Consider the following 18,068-nt stretch of genomic DNA (forward strand, 5'->3'; position numbering starts at 1 on the left):
AGGTCATCTTTAAAAAGCAGTCTAAGTTATTATTAGGCAATAATTTAGGTGTCACCATAGGATGTTGAGTTGATGTAGCATTATTACTGCTAAGTTTTTGAAAGACAGATCTAGCAGTAAATGTGTAAGAGAGTATTGGAGAGTTTGTTAGCATCCTATAGTACTAGTCTAGATAAGAAATTTCCATCAGAGTGGATATGGAGAGTAGGAAAAAATGTTACAGAAGGATTTATACAAATCATATTTGAATGGAAAGAGGAAGAGAGAGAAAGGAGTCAGAAAGAATTTGAGTTTTGGATGATTAGCATTTTGGGGTAGTTATGGGCTCGATTTTGTTCTTCTAAAATTCATATGTCAAGGTCCTAGACCCCAATATCTCAGAATGTGACTGTATTTGGAGATAGGGCCTTTATAAAGGTAATTAAGTTAAACTGAGGCCATTAGGGTGGACCCTAATCCAATCCAATTGGTGTCATATAAGAAGAGGAAATTAGGACACAGAGAGAGAGAGAGACCAGGGGTACATGAGCACAGAGGGACAACCACGTGAAAAGGCAGCAAGAGGGCGGCCGTCTGCAAGCCAAGGAGAGAGGCCTCATAGGGAAGCAACACTGCCAGCATTTTGATCCTAGTTGTCCAGCTTCCAGAACTGTGAGAAAATGAATTTCTATTGTGTAAGCCATCCAGTTTGTGATATTTTGTTATGGCAACCCTAGTAAACTAAGACTGATGTATTAACAGAAATAGAGACATCAGAAAAAGAGATAAACTTGGGGCCTGGGGCAGGGTAGAAAAGGGAAATATTTTTCTGACTTTGGATATTTTGAGCCTGAAATATTGATGAGACAGACAAAAAGACAATAAGAGAGAAACAAAGAAACGTGATTTGTTACCAAAAATACATACATACATAATACATACTTTCATACATAAATAGAACAAAAGTAAACTTAGTCTTATTTAGAGAGAGATTGTAGAAAATTCCTCCTATATTTTGGAGGTGTCAAAAAATGCCACTTGCTGGAATTTGAATTTATCATTTTGCATTTGAGGCTTGAAACTATAATTCAACTTTATAATATACTTTCCTCAAAAATATTGGTTTGATCCAAAGAATAACATGATAATCTAATTTAAAGTAATATTCTGCAGTTTTCTTAGTTATTACCACATCCTTAGACAGTAGCAAACCACTCATGTATAGCATGCATAAGGAACTGAAAGAGAAAGTGAGATACTTGTTTAGAACCTGCAAAAGATATACAGCTCTCTTTGTAGGCAATTTCATGTCTAACTTTAATTTTAGCCCAGTTTTCCTCTCTTACTTAAGCCCTTTAACTATGAAAAAAAAAAAGATTCGTACTGAAATTTGTTTAACCATCTTTTCAAAATTTTGCTGAAGTTAAATCATAATCTATGAAAGTTACAAACCCTTTATATATTTTTTATTTCACTTGAAATAACTTTTTTAAAAAACAAAACTATGATCTTTATTTCCTTTGTTTTCTTTCACAGAAAAAAATATCCCATAACATAATATATAATATTACACTTCTACTCCTTTTTTTTTCACTTAATAATAACAAACCAGTAAGTATAACAAAAAAAGAGACTCACGATATAGAGAACAAACTAGTGGTTACCAGTGAGGAGAGGGAATAGGGAGGAGCAAAATAGGGACAGGGGACTAAGGGTACAAACTATTATGTATAAAATAAGCTACAAAGAAGGATATATTGTACAACACAGGGAATATAGCTAATATTTTATAATAACTATAAATGGAGTATAACCTTTAAAAATTGTGAATCACTTTATTGTACACCTGTAACATATAATATTGTACATCAACTATAATTCAACAACAACAAAAATCTTGGAGAACTTTCCATATGGTAAAATAAAGCTCTTCCTCACTTTTTATTTACAACTGAACAATATTCCATTGTATGAGTTTCCATAAATTTAATCAGTTCCCTTTGGTGTGCATTTTGGTTGTTTTCATTAATTTTTTTACTATTGCACACAATGCTTCTGTAAGTAGTTTTGAATGTATGTCATTGAGAGAGACAAAATTTGAACTCTCATGATCTTTGCCCTCTCTTAGTCTTATGCTTGTATATGTTATGATACATGGCAAAGGGACTTGGCAGATGAAATTATGGCTATGGAACTTAAAATAGAGATTATCCCAGATTATCTATGTGAGCCAAATATAATCATATAGGTCCTGAAAGTCAGAAAAGTGAGGCAGAAGAGTCAGTTAGAGTGATGCAATGATGGAAGAGGAGGTAGAGGAGACTTGAAGTATGAGGACTCACTGCTGTGGCTTTTAAAGATAGAGGAAGGGGACCAAAACCCAGGGAATGCGGGCAGCCTCTAAAAGCTGATAACGGTCCTCAGAGGGTAAGCATCAAAAAACCAGAGATCTTATATCCACACTGCAAAGGAATTGAATTCTGCCAGCCACTTAACCCCTTGAGTGAATAGGAAACAGATTCTTCCCTGGAGGCTCCAGAACAGAGCACAGCCCTGCCAGCATTTGATTTCAGTCTTGTGAGACTGACTTCAGGCCTGAGCTGAAGCTCATGTAAAACATGAAGTAAAATGTGTTAAGAATAAATGTTATGAATCAGTGGTAAAGTTTACCCAAGGCATTCATTTTTAAAAGTTGTTGAGAAAATATAACCTTTAAAATAATGGTTTTAAAATTTTTGATCAAGTTTGCCATAAGGAAAAGTTACAGTTTTGAACATTCACATGTAAATGAGGAGCAGCAGCCACCACCATGTGAAACCTTAAGGAAAACTAGTGTAGGACTCAAGGTTTTTTGTATGGGCTGTAGCAAGATCATAAAAACTTGTCACAGTACCCAGATTTGAATAAATGTACCTAATGTGGGACCTCTTATGTGCTGAAATTTAAAAAATTATGTTATGAAGTGACAGTGAATGTCACAACTGATATAAACAGAGCATAATTAACTAGATAAATCTATTTTAGAAAATTGGGTAGTATATCCATAAACCAAGAATAAGTAGCTTCAAAAACTTGTCTACAAATTTTTAAAAAGATGTAATATTTCATAAAAACCAAGGGAAGTTTCTCGCCAAAATCTTATGTATTCCCACAATGAGCTCCATTCAACTTTATACACATGCTTTAAGTTATTTTTACAAAACAAATGGAAATATGGAGAGGAAGTTAGATGAAGTGTATCTGGATTGAGTAAAAACAAAATCAAACAAGCATACACACACACACACACACAATCTACCCTCAGAGAATATTCAGTTAAACAAATTGTAGAAAAATGCCCAAGACTCAAATTCAAAGGATAAGATCTGATGGAATTTAAGAGTTAAAGGAGTAAACTTAAAACACTAAAGCAAATTGTCATTTTTTATAAATTTAAATGAACAAGTAGTCCTGTTTTCTAAAATTAGTCTTTGGTGGACATAAACCTAATTATAGATTTTGTTTCATGATACTTAATTGTCTTTATTTAGGAGAAACCAGCTGAGAAGTTAGATGTTTCCACCTATGACTACCTAATATAATTTTTCCTGTAAAATTTTGTATCTGGTTGTTTAGTTCACTGAGCACCCTAAGTGAGGGAACAAGCTACTACAGACTTCTATGAAATCACTATTTCCATGAATTTTGGAGTCCAACTTACCTAGTGAATGGGCCTTTAGATTTTAAAGATGTCTAGATTGTTTTAATGTAATTGGCACTTGACTCTGCTTGGAAATTCAAATAAATATTCAGCACTGGGAGAAGAGCCCAACTGTAGTTCCTGAGGCAGAAATGAGTTTGCTCTGATTCCTTCCTATGTATTAACAACCTGTACAGAGTCTGAGGACTAAAAATAAACAAATGAACTGCATTTCTTATAATTTATTTAAAGATAAGGCATTATTAAATAATTTAATATCATTAATCTGTTGAGTACAGCCTTCTTCATCAAAGAGAACTTTAAACCATAAAGTTTGTAACAACTTTATGGTTTAAAAGCAAGTATATGCACAAATGGCTGAAGGAAAAGAAAGATAATGAGAAAATGTCAAACTCCTAGAAGTAAATCAAGAAAAGAATTAAAAAAAAAAAAGATGTACCAAGTTATCTCACACCTTTCAGAAATTAGCATTTCAGTGGCTTGATATTATAGGTAAAGATAGGTGGTCAAGTATGTTCTAATCCATTCTTTTTATGTAGGCATAATACCTGGCACAAGGTGAGACAAGGATTAAGGGACTTATTTCTCTTCCTTCTGGTTCACTCATTTACCAAACAAGCACTTTTTGGGCACTTATTATGAGAATTTCCTTTGCTTATTACTATGCCACACATGGGAGATAAAAAAGAAAAGCAGTGTCATACTCCTGGACTCAAGAGGTTTTCAATGATATTGAACATGTGATAGGTCAAATCTATACAGAAAAGATCAAGCGGAGGATTTGCAGCAACCTGGTGATTTGGATCTTTAGACCTAGAGTGTCTAAAACATTTAGGATAAACATAAAATACAGTTGTTTCCTAACCCAACTATTTTGTGAATAATCTAAGTGGAAATAACATCAGTGAAGGAAAATGTAGTGGTAGAATTTCAAAACTAATAAAATATCAACAACCATTTCCTCTTTGATAGTCTTCATTTACAAAAAGCCCAATAATGAGTAATATAATAGACTTTAGAAGTCAAAAGAAACTCTATTACTTTTAATTGTGTTAACATTGACTTTATCATTAATGTCATTTTGGTGCCTATTTCTTTGTAACATAAGACAGTATGATTATACATTTTAAAAGTAAAACATTTAGTAGTAGTTTTTATGTAGGATTTTTATTTACTTTTAAGTATAACCAAGAGAAAAAAAGTAAAAATAAAGCATTTTGAAATGATTTAACTATTGTTGCTTTTGAATGAAAAAAGCTGATTTGGAGAAGATACCTTATGGATCTTTGACTCCCCAAGTTTTTCACCCCATATTTTGTTTCTCAATCCTCTTCTGCGCATAAGCATGATAGAACATCTTTGATATTGCCCCTATTATTCTATATATATTTGCTGTTACTAATACTCAAACTTTCCTAATCTACTCTAGGTCTATTCCTTGAAGCTTTGAAGTCTTCCTGGACTGTCCAGTTGTCAAGTCTAAAGGCTACCTGAGCCAGGGGTTCATTCTGGCTTCTATAGCTATTTATACAGCCCATATTGAATTTGCAGTCATAGCCCCATGATATGTACTGGTTAATTCCCACTGTTATCCTTCAGTTGCTGACAGTTCTTTCCTTCACCATTCTCTGATTGCTTCCAAGCTGTTATTATCAAACTTGAGTCCTTTGATGTCTTGGAATTTTGGTCTTGTCCATTCATGTATAGTTCAAACATGGTATTAGGTGATTAATGTGACTATTGCAACCTAAAGCAATAATAGGAAAATCCTCACTTTAAACCTGGGATACAGTGGGTATTCTTTGTGAATTTTTCATACACACAGAAACCAAGGCTATTTCTGAAAAAATGTATTAGAATCAAAAGCACTAGGCAAGCCGTAATCCAGTCCAGAGAGGTTTTTTTTTTTTTTTTTATATCAACGTTTAAATAGATTTTCCACATTTCAAGTTGTTTCTGAGTTATTTCAACCATCCATCCATAAATCCATCCATCAAATATTTTCTCAGTGTCAGCCATTGTCCTAGATATTCTTGGGGAGAGAGTAATCAATAATACAGACATTCTCATTACCTTCCTAGAGCTTGGAGTTTAATTAGCAGTAGAGATAAGTTATCAGGAAATTTGAAATAGTGTGTGTGTCTGTGTGTGTCTCAAGGGTTTTGAGAGCAAAAGTAAAAGGTTCTGTGGCAATATATAGGAGAGGCTACTATCAGGGATTTGAGTATTCAGAGAAGGATTCTTGAAAGAAGAACTATTTAGGCCTAAGACTAAAGTTAAGGTTAGTGAAAATGAGAGTTATGTAGAGTAACGATGAAGGCAGAGTGAGCAGCATAGGTGTTTGAGGAACTGGAGGCAGTTGGCATAGGTGTGTGGTGGAAGTAGGGGAGTAGGGAAAGAAGTAGAAAAGGAGATGCGCCTTAAGCAGGGTCCTGATTATGAAGGACCCTTTAACAAAATTAAATCATTTGGGCCTCAAACCAACAGCAAAAGACAATCATTAAAGTGTCTTGAAATAGGGAATGATGAGATAGAGTGGGGAATGGATTGGAGGGAAAAAGCCTGGAGATATGGAGACTGGTGTGAGGCTATTGTAGGACCTGAGGTAAACAATGATGAAGGCTTGAACTAGGACGGTGGTTCTCAGGATGGATAGATGTTGATGAATTTGAGAAATTTTTAGGAGGTATGTTGAGAAAAATTGAAGAATGATTTAATATTGGAAGTGAGGATAAAGTTGATTTTAATGACTACAATATTGTCTTGATTAGATAATGGTGATACTGTATACTGAGATAGAGACTATAAGGAGGATAAAGAGTTTGGGGTAAAAGGAGATGATAGATTAGTCTAGAACTTCTTAACTTTGATTTGTGAGTGGAACTGCAAAGTGGAAATACCAGTATAAGTAGGATAATGTTTTCCCCAACTCAGGAGAGCCCTGGACAGGAAATTGATATTTGGTATATATCAACCTATAGTAGTTACTAAAACCTTCAAAGTAAAGGTAAACACACAAAGAAAGTAATTGTAGGGTGAAAAAAATTAGCTTAACTGAACTTAAAGGAGAATAACATTTAAGGACAGAATAGGAATAAAACACAGACACACAGAGACACAGACACAGACACACAAAGACACAGACACACACACCCCAAGAAAATTCAAGAGAGGTAGGAAGAAAACCAGGAAAGGAAAATGTGATGAACACAAAGGAAGAAAATATTTTAAAAGGAAAGAAATGGATAATGTGTCAGATACCTCCAAAAAATAAAATGAGATAATGGGTGGGTGCCTACTAGTTTGGGTAAACCATTATTGACCTTGAGAGAGCAATTGGGGCAGAAGCCAGATGACTGTGGATTAAAGAATGAGTGGAAAATAAGGAGATAGAGACAGTGAATACAGAGAAATCTTCCAAGATTAGCTGTGAATGGGAAGGAAGGGCTAAGGTAGTGCTGGTTGCAAGACTATGGAGGAGACTTGAGTAGTTTATATTCTGATTAGAATTGGTTTCATAGAGAATTATAGTATTGTAGTTTTCATAATAAATTAGTAAAGATGCCAAATTCCTTCAGAATGGATCTTCTTGGCACTGCATTTTAGTGGGCCTCGCTAAGGTCCATGGTCCGGTTAGTAGTTATGTTGGTTCCAAAAATAAGATCTTACTTATATTAAAGTTTGCATCAATGCGTTAGTCAGAATATTAACATCTTAATTAATAGACTATTTTTTGAAAACTGTTAGGTTTACAGAAAGATTGAGCAGATAGTACAGGCAGTTCCCGTAATCCTCCTCCCACCCCCCAACCCCACACACGGTTTCCCCTATTGTTAATATCTTACATTAGCATCATCTATTTGTTACAATTAATGGACCAACATTGATATATTATTATTAACTGAAGTCCATGATTTATTCAGATTTCCTTAGCTTTTACTTATTATCCCTTTTCTGTTCTAGGGTCATGTCTCCTTAGTCTCCTCTTGCCTTTGGTAATTTCTCAGACTTTCCTTGTTTTTGATGACCTTGACAGTTTTGGGGAGTATTGATTAGATATATTGTAGGATGACCCTCTATTGGAATTGGATGTTTTTCTCATGATTACACTGGGGTTATGGGTTTTAGGAAGGAAGTTCACAGAGGTAAAGCATGTCATTTTTATTACATCATATCAAGGGCGCATAAAATCTACATGATTTATGACCATTGATATTGACCTGGGTCACCAGGCAGAAGTAATGTTTGTCAGGTTTCTCCACTGTTACTCTTTCCCCCTTATTTCCATACTGTACTCTTTGGAAGAAAGTCACTATATGCAGCCTATACTTAGGGATGGGAAGTTAAGTTCCCCTCCATTAGGGTGGAGTATCTACGTAATTTATGTGGAATTCTTCTGCATGGGAACTTGTTTATTTATTTATTCATTTATTTATATCAGGTGGACTCATGGATATTTATTTTATCCTTTGAGTTATAATCCAATACTAATTTATTTATTTTATTGCCTCAATTTTTCCAGCTCTGGCCTTTGGGAGCTCTTTTAGTTGGCTCCTGCGTCATTTTGAGCCCCATAAGAATGGGGTTTTATTAATTTAAAAAATGTTTTAATATGAACCCTGTACTTCACCTATTTGTTTCTCCGACCATCATCCTGAGCCCTGGCAACTAGTGATCTTTTATGTCACTCTAGTTTTGTCTTTTCCAGAATGTGATATAATTGGAATCATATACTGTATAGCATTTTCCAGTCTAGCTTCTTTCACTTGCAATATGCATTTCAGGTTCCTCCATGTCTTTTTGTAGTATGGTAGATCATTTCTTTTTATCCTTAAGTGGTATTCCATTGCTTGGATGTACTACAGTTTACCTACTCATTTATTGAAGAACATCTTGGTTGCTTTCAATTTTGGGTAATTATAAATAAAATAGTTATAAACATTTAAGGGCAGATATTTTGTGTACATAAGTTTTCTAGTCAATTGGGTAAACACTTAGAAGCATGATGGCTGAATGATATGGTAACACTATGTTTAGCTTTGTGAGAAGGTACTAAAGTGTCTTGCAGAATGGCTGTACCATCTTGCATTCGTACCAGCAATAAACAAGAGTTCTGGTTGCTGTATTTCATTGTCAGCATTTGTTGTCAACTTTTAAAAAATTTCAGTCATTCTAATAGGACCCTCGTTGTTTTAACTTACAACTCCCTAGTGAAAAATAAGCACCTCTCATATGCTTATTTGCCATCTGTATATCTTCTTTGATGAAGTATATATTCAGATTCTTTTACCATTTTTTATTGGGTTGTTTGTTTTTTATTGTTGAGTTTTAAGACCTCTCTGAATATTTTAGATACAAGTCCTTTATCAGATATGTGTTTTGCAAGTATTTTCTCACTGCATGCAGCTGATTTTTAAATTTTCTTAACAATGTCTTTTGCAGAGCAAAAGTTTTCAATTTTAATAAGGCCAACTTATTAATTTTTTTCTATAACAATCTTGCTTTTAATGTTGTATCTAAAAATTCATCATCAAACCAAGGTCACTTATATTTTTCCTGTGTTATCTTCTAGAAATTTTATAGTTTTTCATTTTACATTTAGGTCAAGATCTACTTGGAGTGAATTTTTGTGAAAGGTGTAAGTCCTTTATCTAGATTCATTATTTTGCATATGAATGTCCAATTAGTCCAGTACCATTTGTTCAAAAGACTATCTTTTTTTCCATTTCTGTTTCATTGATCTAAGTATCTATTCTTTTGCCAAATCTATGCTGTCTTGATAACTTTAAGTCTTGAAGTCAGGCAGTGTCAGTCCTCTAACTTGTTCTTCATCTTTAAATAGCACTGGCAATTTTGGGTCTTATATCTCCCCATATAAATTTTGGAATGAATTTATTGATATCCACAGAATAACTTTCAGGGATTTTGATCTGGATTGCCTTGAAACTATAGATCAAGTTGGGAAGAATTAATGTCTTAACAATTTTGAGTCTTCCTATCCATGAACATGAAATATCTATTTATTTAGATATTCCTTAATTTCTTTGATCAGAGTTTTACAGTTTTCCTCATATAGATCCTTTACATATTTTGTAAGATATATATCTGAGTATTTTATTATTTTTGGTGCTAATGTAAATAGTATTGTGTTTTAAATTTCAAATTTCAATTTTTCATTGTTGGTATATAGAAAAGCAATCGACTTTTGTATATTAACCTTCTACCCTGGATTTTTGCTATAATCACTTGTTTATTGCAGGAGACTTCTGTTGATTCTTTGGGATTTTCCACATAGACAATCATGTCATCTCTAAAAAAGATAATTTATATTTCTTACTTCAGCGACTGTATATATTTTAGTTCCATTTTTTGTCTTATTATGTTTGCTAGAACTTTTAGTACAATGTTGAATAAGAGTTATGAGAGAGGACATCCTTGCCTTGTTTCCAGTCTTAGTGAGAAAGCATCTAGTTTCTCACCATTGAGTATGATGTTAACTGTAGGTTTTTTTTATAGATGCTACTTACCAAGCTGAGGATGTTCCTTCCCTTTCATCCCTAGTTTGCTGAAAGGTTTTTTGTTTTTTTTTTTTTTATCGTAGATGGACATTAGGATGTGTCAAATACTTTTTTTTTTTATCAGTTTTCTTCTTTAACCTGTTTATATGATTGATTGCATTAATTGATTATCACTTGTTGATATACCAGTTATATAACTGGAATAAATCCCATTTAATCATGATATGTAATTCTCTTTATATATTGCTGAATTTGGTTTGCTAATATAGTATTGAGGGTTTTTGCATCTCTGTTCATGAGAGATATTGGTCTATAGTTTTCCTTTTTGTAATGTCTTTATCTGGTTTTGGTATTAATTTTTTTTTTTTTTTACATCTTTATTGGAGTATAATTGCTTTACAATGGTGTGTTAGTTTCTGCTTTATAACAAAGTGAATCAGTTATACATATACATATGTCCCCATATCTCTTCCCTCTTGAGTCTCCCTCCCTCCCACCATCCCTATCCCACCCCTCTAGGTGGTCACAAAACACCGAGCTGATCTCTCTGTGCTATGCGGCTGCTTCCCACTAGCTATCTATTTTATGTTTGGTAGTGTATATATGTCCATGACACTCTCTCACTTTGTCCCAGCTTACCCTTCCCCCTCCCTGTATCCTCAAGTCCATTCCCTAGTAGGTCTGTGTCTTTATTCCCATCTTGCCCCTAGGTTCTTCATGACCAATTTTTTTTTTTTAGATTCCATATATATGTGTTAGCATACAGTATTTGTTTTTCTCTTTCTGACTTACTTCACTCTGTATGACAGACTCTAACTCCATCCACCTCACTACAAATAACTCAATTTCATTTCTTTTTATGGCTGAGTAATATTCCATTGTATACATGTGCCACATCTTCTTTATCCATTCATCTGTTGATGGACATTTAGGTTGCTTCCATGTCCTGGCTATTGTAAACAGAGCTGCAATGAACATTGTGGTACATGACTCTTTTTGAATTATGGTTTTCTCAGGGTATATGCCCAGTAGTGGGATTGCTGGGTCGTATGGTAGTTCTACTTTTAGTTTTTTAAAGAACCTCCATACTGTTATCCATAGTGGCTGTATCAATTTACATTCCCACCAACAATGCAAGAGGGTTCCCTTTTCTCCACACCCTCTCGAGCATTTATTGTTTGTAGATTTTTTGATGATGGCCATTCTGACGAGTGTGAGATGATATCTCATTGTAGTTTTGATTTGCATTTCTCTAATGATTAATGATGTTGAGCATCCTTTCATGTGTTTGTTGGCAATCTGTATATCTTCTTTGGAGAAATGTCTATTTAGGTCTTCTGCTCATTTTTGGATTTCACAATTTGTATGGAAAAACAAAAGACCCCGAATAGCCAAAGCAATCTTGAGAAAGAAAAACGGAGCTGGAGGAATCAGGCTCCCTGACTTCAGACTATACTACAAAGCTACAGTAATCAAGACAGTATGGTACTGGAACAAAAACAGAAATATAGATCTATGGAACAGGATAGAAAGTCCAGAGATAAACCCATGCACATGTGGTCACCTTATTTTTGATAAAGTAGGCAAGAATATACAATGGAGAAAAAACAGCCTCTTCCATAAGTGGTGCTGGGAAAACTGGACAGCTACATGTAAAAGAATGAAATTAGAACACTCCCTAACACCATACACAAAAATAAACTCAAAATGGATTATTAAAGACCTAAATGTAAGGCCAGACGCTATAAAACTCTTAGAGGAAAAGATAGGCAGAACACTCTATGACATAAATCACAGCAAGATCCTTTTTGACCCACCTCCTAGAGAAATGGAAATAAAAACAAAAATAAACAAACGAGACCTAATGAAACTTAAAAGCTTTTGCACAGCAAAGGAAACCATAAACAAGACGAAAAGACAACCCTCAGAATGGGAGAAAATATTTGCAAATGAAGCAACTGACAAAGGATTAATCTCCAAAATTTACAAGCAGCTCATGCAGCTCAATATCAAAAAAACAAACAACCCAATCCAAAAATGGTATTAATTTTTAATGGAGATATTCCCGGTTTTTGAGTTAGGATTTTTAGCAATGCAATAACATCTGTTTTATTACATCCAATTAAATTTGATTTATTTAAATTTGATTTATTTTATTTAAATTTTATTTATTTCAGCTTGATTCAATTTAATACCATCATTAAATAATAATAAGGCACTCTGGTATGTACTGAAGTACATGATAGATAAAACAGGTTCCATACTTCTTGAGTCTGACAATCAGATTGAGTATGTTCCCTTAAGGTAGCAAACTCTAGGTCATATTAGTTTGTGATGGAAAAAGGAAGTTCTTTAAAAACAGTTTAACAAAGCTTTGGTCGGCAAATGTATTTGTGTATCTACCCCAGAATATCTGCTCCTAATGAGCATAGATATTACCTATTTTTGTTTCTGCTGCATCACCAGGGCCTAGGAAAGCTTCTAGTATAGAGTAAATGCTAAAAGAATTTTTATTGAATAAAAAAATAAATTGTGTGTATATTTCTGTATGAACACCTGCAAGTGGTATTCTAAATTTACATCTTTAACTGTCCTAGAAATGTTTTTAAGTGCTTAATTTAAGTGTTATCCTTGACCATTTTATTTATAATTTTCATTATAACACTTTTCTTGTCACAGCACCCTAACATCATTACAGTTGCCAATTGTAAAGATTTTTTAAATTATGTTTTGATATATTTTAAATTGATCACTTAGAGGGAATATAAAGAAGGTTATTTTATTCTAAAATTAACGTATCTCAAAATCACATAAGGGGGTTCATTTTTATTTTGGTGATATTCTCACTCCACCCCACACACATTGTGCCTGTGATCCTCCTTCCCCTTCTCAGTGAAGTTACCTGTAGAGTGCTCAATACAATTATTATGTTCATTACCTTGAGTCAAAATGAATGTTCCTTCATTGACCCACACACAAATTTTTCTTCATTGCATTATTCCTCTACTTTTCCTCTGGCTCCTCAGCTGTACAATATGGTATTCTGGCTACATGTGCTTACTGAGCATTGAAATGTGGCTAGTGTCACAAGATAAAATTGTAATTTTTTGGATACATTGGGTTAAGTAAAATGGATTTTACCTATTTCTTTTACCTTTTTTTTTTTAATGTAGCTACTTGGAAATTTAAAATTACTACATGTATTGCTCACATTATATTTCTACCTGACAGCATTGAAGACTGTTAAGGATATGTGAGATTGTTAATTTGTTTGTCATTAGAAATAAGTTAATTATGATCTTTAATTTTTGTCATGCATCTACTGATTTTTTAGATGCCCAGAGGAAAGCACAAGCAGCTTGCCACCAAACATTAATGTTTTCAACAGCCTTTTCCAGTGGTGGGAAAAGTTGGTAACAAATTGGTTGAGTACAGTATCTATGAAAGAATATGACCCCAATGAGTCAAATGATATGTCTAGAAAATGCAGAGGAACAGTTATTGGCTTCCTAGTTAGGTGGTTTTATCTCCTTTTAACATGAGTATTACATACTGTTGGAGTCTATTCCTAAGTCTTTACCAGGTTTAGATTTCTAAACCACATTCAGACTTGCTACTTTTTCAATAGGGGAGGCAGCTTCTGCTTTACTCTGTGGACATTCTATTATTGGTACTACTAACCCTTGAATCATACTGAGTTATTTCTCTTGCTTTGAAGTCTGTGCCTTTCACATTCTATAGACCATCACATAATTTTCCCAAATTATTATTATTTTTTCCTCAGCAAATTTCTCTTTGGTAATTTATGCTTCATTTATATTTACACATGAATAAAACAATCTAACTCACTCATCATTTTGATTGCTGTCCTCTGGAACATTTCCTATATTTAAACTATTCTGAATTAGAGAAACCTCAGTACTTTTCTTTCCTGAAAATAAATGCAATCTCTATTTCATGAACAGGTTGTGTTCCAAAAGGGTGGGAATCATATTACAGCTGGCGTTAGAGTCCCAAGGCCAGCTCACCTATCACATTGTATATCAAAAGTAGAATACTATCTCAAGAATGCTATGAAACTTAACACCGCATACTGAAATGTTTCTCTGAAAAACCACGTATTTTCAGGTTGGGTTGGCAGCAATGCAATGGAATAACAGAAGTCTCCCCAACACTCCTACCTCTTAACAAGAGGACGGGGACAGCTTACCAAACTAATGGTGGTGGGTACCACCAGGGCCAGTTCAGGGATTTAAACAGCTGAAGTGTTGGGGATAAAACTCACTTTTTGTTACTGGATCCTGTCCTTACATTCTGCTCCCCCTCTCCCCCATCTTTGGTTTGCCTACTTCACAGCACCGTCTATGGCTTACAAGTAAAGTTTTTGTTCAACATGGTTCAATATTAGAGGAAATAGTGTCAGTTTTTTCTTTATTGTCCATTTCTAAAAGTAACGAAAACTCTCCCTCTCATTGTTTATTTGCCATTGTAGAAATGAGACAATAACAGTTTTTCCTATGTCACTTTTCTCCTTTCACTTAGTGATTTTAGAGGTGCATATGGTTAGTGGAAGATAATCTCTGTACAGAAAGGGCTTAAAGAATATCAATCCACATATCAGTGGAAAAGCATACTTGGGTCACACTGGAGCTCCACCAAAGGCACTAGCTTTGGAACGAAGAGAAGCTCTTGTTATGGAAGCTGGGATAAGAGCTGATACTCAAGAGCAGGGTATCCTAGATGGGAATGGCCAGGCCTAGGGGAGGAGCAGGATAGAGGTGAGGGGCAGATACTGAGATTCTAGCATTTCCTCTTTCTTCAGATTTTCCCCTGACTTTGGCTAAGGGAAATGATGAGAAATGGAGAGAAGTGGAATAAATAGGACAAAGTCTTAGCTTGAAGCCAGGGAGAAAATGAGAGAGAGAGGTATTTTCAAGGTATTTTCCCCATTTTAGATGTTTATCTACATTATCTCAGATTTAGTTTCCATGATGAGCTTTGAATTTCCTTTGTATTCCCTTTTAAAAGATACTTTAAATATGGTCTGTGCCCAGTTAACTCTGTGCTTATGGAATTCAACTTTGAATTCATGGATATAATATCCATTGACTTGCTATTATACAGTAAGGTGCCATTTCAGAATCTGTAAGTAGGTCAAGATGTTTAAACTAAGGTTCTTGGTGTTCATGAGCTTGTAATCGATATTAAAAAGCATGGTTTTTGAGACATTCACTTCAGGTGAAGAAAAAAAAAGTGACTTGAGGTCACTTGTGTTACAGGTGAATAAACAAATTTAAGCAAGTTTGTTTCCTGCAGAATTTCACTGGTTTCTTAACATGGCATAGATATTGTAACTCTCCAAAAGGGAGACGAAGTGTTCATCGTTCAACAATATTATTAGCCAGAGAATTCTTTTAAAAACACTGCTTCCAAGAACTAGGACTTTTGGAATATAATATGTGAAATGCTGTGATATATTTCATTTTAGTATCATTTTCCCACATGTTTTAAGGCTTGGCCTCCTCTAGAACATAAATCTAGGAGCTCAAGGAAAGAAAGAAAAAAAACCAAACCTTTGTTTTCTGGTATTTGTCATGCTGCAATTTTATCAGCATTACTTATTTGAAATTAACTGAAGGACTTATTTGGAAAAAGGAGTTCTATAATAAAATAAAATATGATAACCACTAGTCTAGGCCAAGTGCCTAATTGTTGTAAGTTAGAAAACTTAGGTCCAGACATTCCTTGCAGTGATTTATTATAGATCTTATAAAAGCTAAGGATCAGAACCCTAGTTCATTGTACTTTTGTATTTCCCAAACTGCAGTGAATATGTCGAGTAGGGCTCAAATACAACAAAAAAAGGGGTATAACACAGATCCCACTAAGTGACAATAAAATGTAGTTCTTCTCAACTTGTTACTCAAAAGAATTTCTAATTTATTTTATGCTTATCATTCTTTCTCATGTTAAATTAAGATGTTTCACTTAAAACAAACTTTTGTTCTTATACAAATTATACTTCGTTAGACTAATAAATATTTATGCTGTAATATTTCATTAAATTCTGTAATACTTTTCTTTTTCAATTACAGCGATTGTATTAATATATGTTAAGTAACTTTTTGCTTTATAGTACTATTGTTCTTTATTTTTTATGGCTCCATTTCCTTATTATTGGCTTAAAATTTTCATCTGCTAGTCATTGTGATGGAGCATGATTAGAGGCTCCATCACAGCTGGGCTTAAATTCCAGCTCCAGCATTTGCTAGATGTGTGAGCTTGGGCAGATCACAAAATTTCTGTGATCTTAGATTTCCTCAAAAGATACGTGATGTGATGTCTGCTTCATGGGTTATCAAGTTCAGGGAATGTTCTGTTCAGACCTTGGGCAAAGTCTTAAACCCCAGGTCCATTCTTTTTGGTTCTGGTCCTAGGCCCTATTTTCCTCCCCTCCCTGCCTTCCTTCCTTCCTTCCTTCCTTCCTTCCTTCCTTCCTTCCTTCTTTCTTTCTTCTGCCTCTCTTTCCCTTTTTCTCTGTCCCTCCCTCCCTCCTTCCTTCCCTTTCTTTCTCATTGTAGCAAACAAAACCTAAAGTTTCGATTGGTGGTATTGTTGCGTTGCTTTCGGAAATGTCTTTACCCAACCAATACTGAATCAGACATAGCTTCTCCAACTAATAATCTATTTTATGACTGAAAGGATAAGGACTTTTTTGCTTTAAAGCCAATAATTTTGTAAAAGTAGATGAAAAATCACAAATCAAACAGGCCATGGGAACATTAGAAAGATTAAGGGATGTTACTTTTTAATAGCTTTTGTGCCTCTTCTAGAAATCCCAACTTATTTTCTTTTCTGCCATCTTGAAGTCTGTATTAGACTTCTGTTCTCAGCTTTTATTTCTAAAGGTAACGTTCATCAGATTATACCCTTCCTCTCCCTAATTCTACTCCAGGAATGAAGTGGACATTCTGACTCATCATATTAGAAGCATCCAGGTCACTTCTTGCTTCTAATGGGGAATTGACATTCTTATGAATCTGCGTACAGTGTATCTCCCACCTCACCAGACCCTCCAAAGCATCCTCACCCTTTATGACCATGAGGATTGGACAAGACTGCATGTTGTCCATATGGCACTTTGTCAGGCTCATAATATTACATCAGGAAATGTTAGTTTTCCCTTTCTCTTTTCTCCTTCAAAGAGTTATTCCATGGAATGTAGAGCAGAAGATGTCACCAATTACATGTAATGAAAATTATTAGTGACTACTTCCTGAATTAATTTATATCATCGTTTAATTCAGCTTTCTCACATTTTTCTAGTGTACTTCTGACTGCTCTGACTTAGGTTTTGGCTACCTCTATTCTTGGGATGCTCAGTGCCAGCATCTTCCTCTTATTTACATTTTTTTGTTCATTTTTTTCTTCTTAATCTTTTTTCTGCTTGAGCTTGTCATTTGACTACACCTTTTACTCTCTTGTCTATACATTCTTCCAAGATATCACTTTGCCTAAAATACCAATTTTGTGGTCTGCCAATTCACTATCCTTGTATATATATATGAGTTCTCCATGATTTTCTACCCTCATCTTCTCATTACAATCTCTCTTGAGTGTTATAAGCCAGAAACAATTGAATCACATCAACCCATGTGGATATCAGGGGTTGCTTTATAAATGTTCCATCATAGATTCTCCAAATATTGGAGGATTGGCCCAGGATGCTATATGCCAAGCAGGTAGAGTGATAGAGCCCTAACTAGAATAATTATACCCACATCTTTTATCAAGAAAAAGCTAAACAATTTTGTTATATTCAAACTCCGCTACATATAGATGAGGAAGGTGCATTTGCTTCCAGGAAGTGT

The 18,068-nt window shown here is 34.4% G+C and overlaps 1 protein-coding gene across 5 annotated transcripts in view; it reads left to right on the forward strand.

The window, feature by feature from the left end:
• LOC309628702 (uncharacterized protein) overlaps positions 1 to 18,068 on the forward strand; it is a 701,358-nt gene that overhangs the window by 379,144 nt on the left and 304,146 nt on the right. The gene's annotated exons all lie outside the window — the stretch shown is intronic.

Source organism: Balaenoptera borealis, assembly GCF_965194805.1.
Source record: "Balaenoptera borealis genome assembly, chromosome: 5".
Classification (NCBI taxonomy): domain Eukaryota; kingdom Metazoa; phylum Chordata; class Mammalia; order Artiodactyla; family Balaenopteridae; genus Balaenoptera; species Balaenoptera borealis.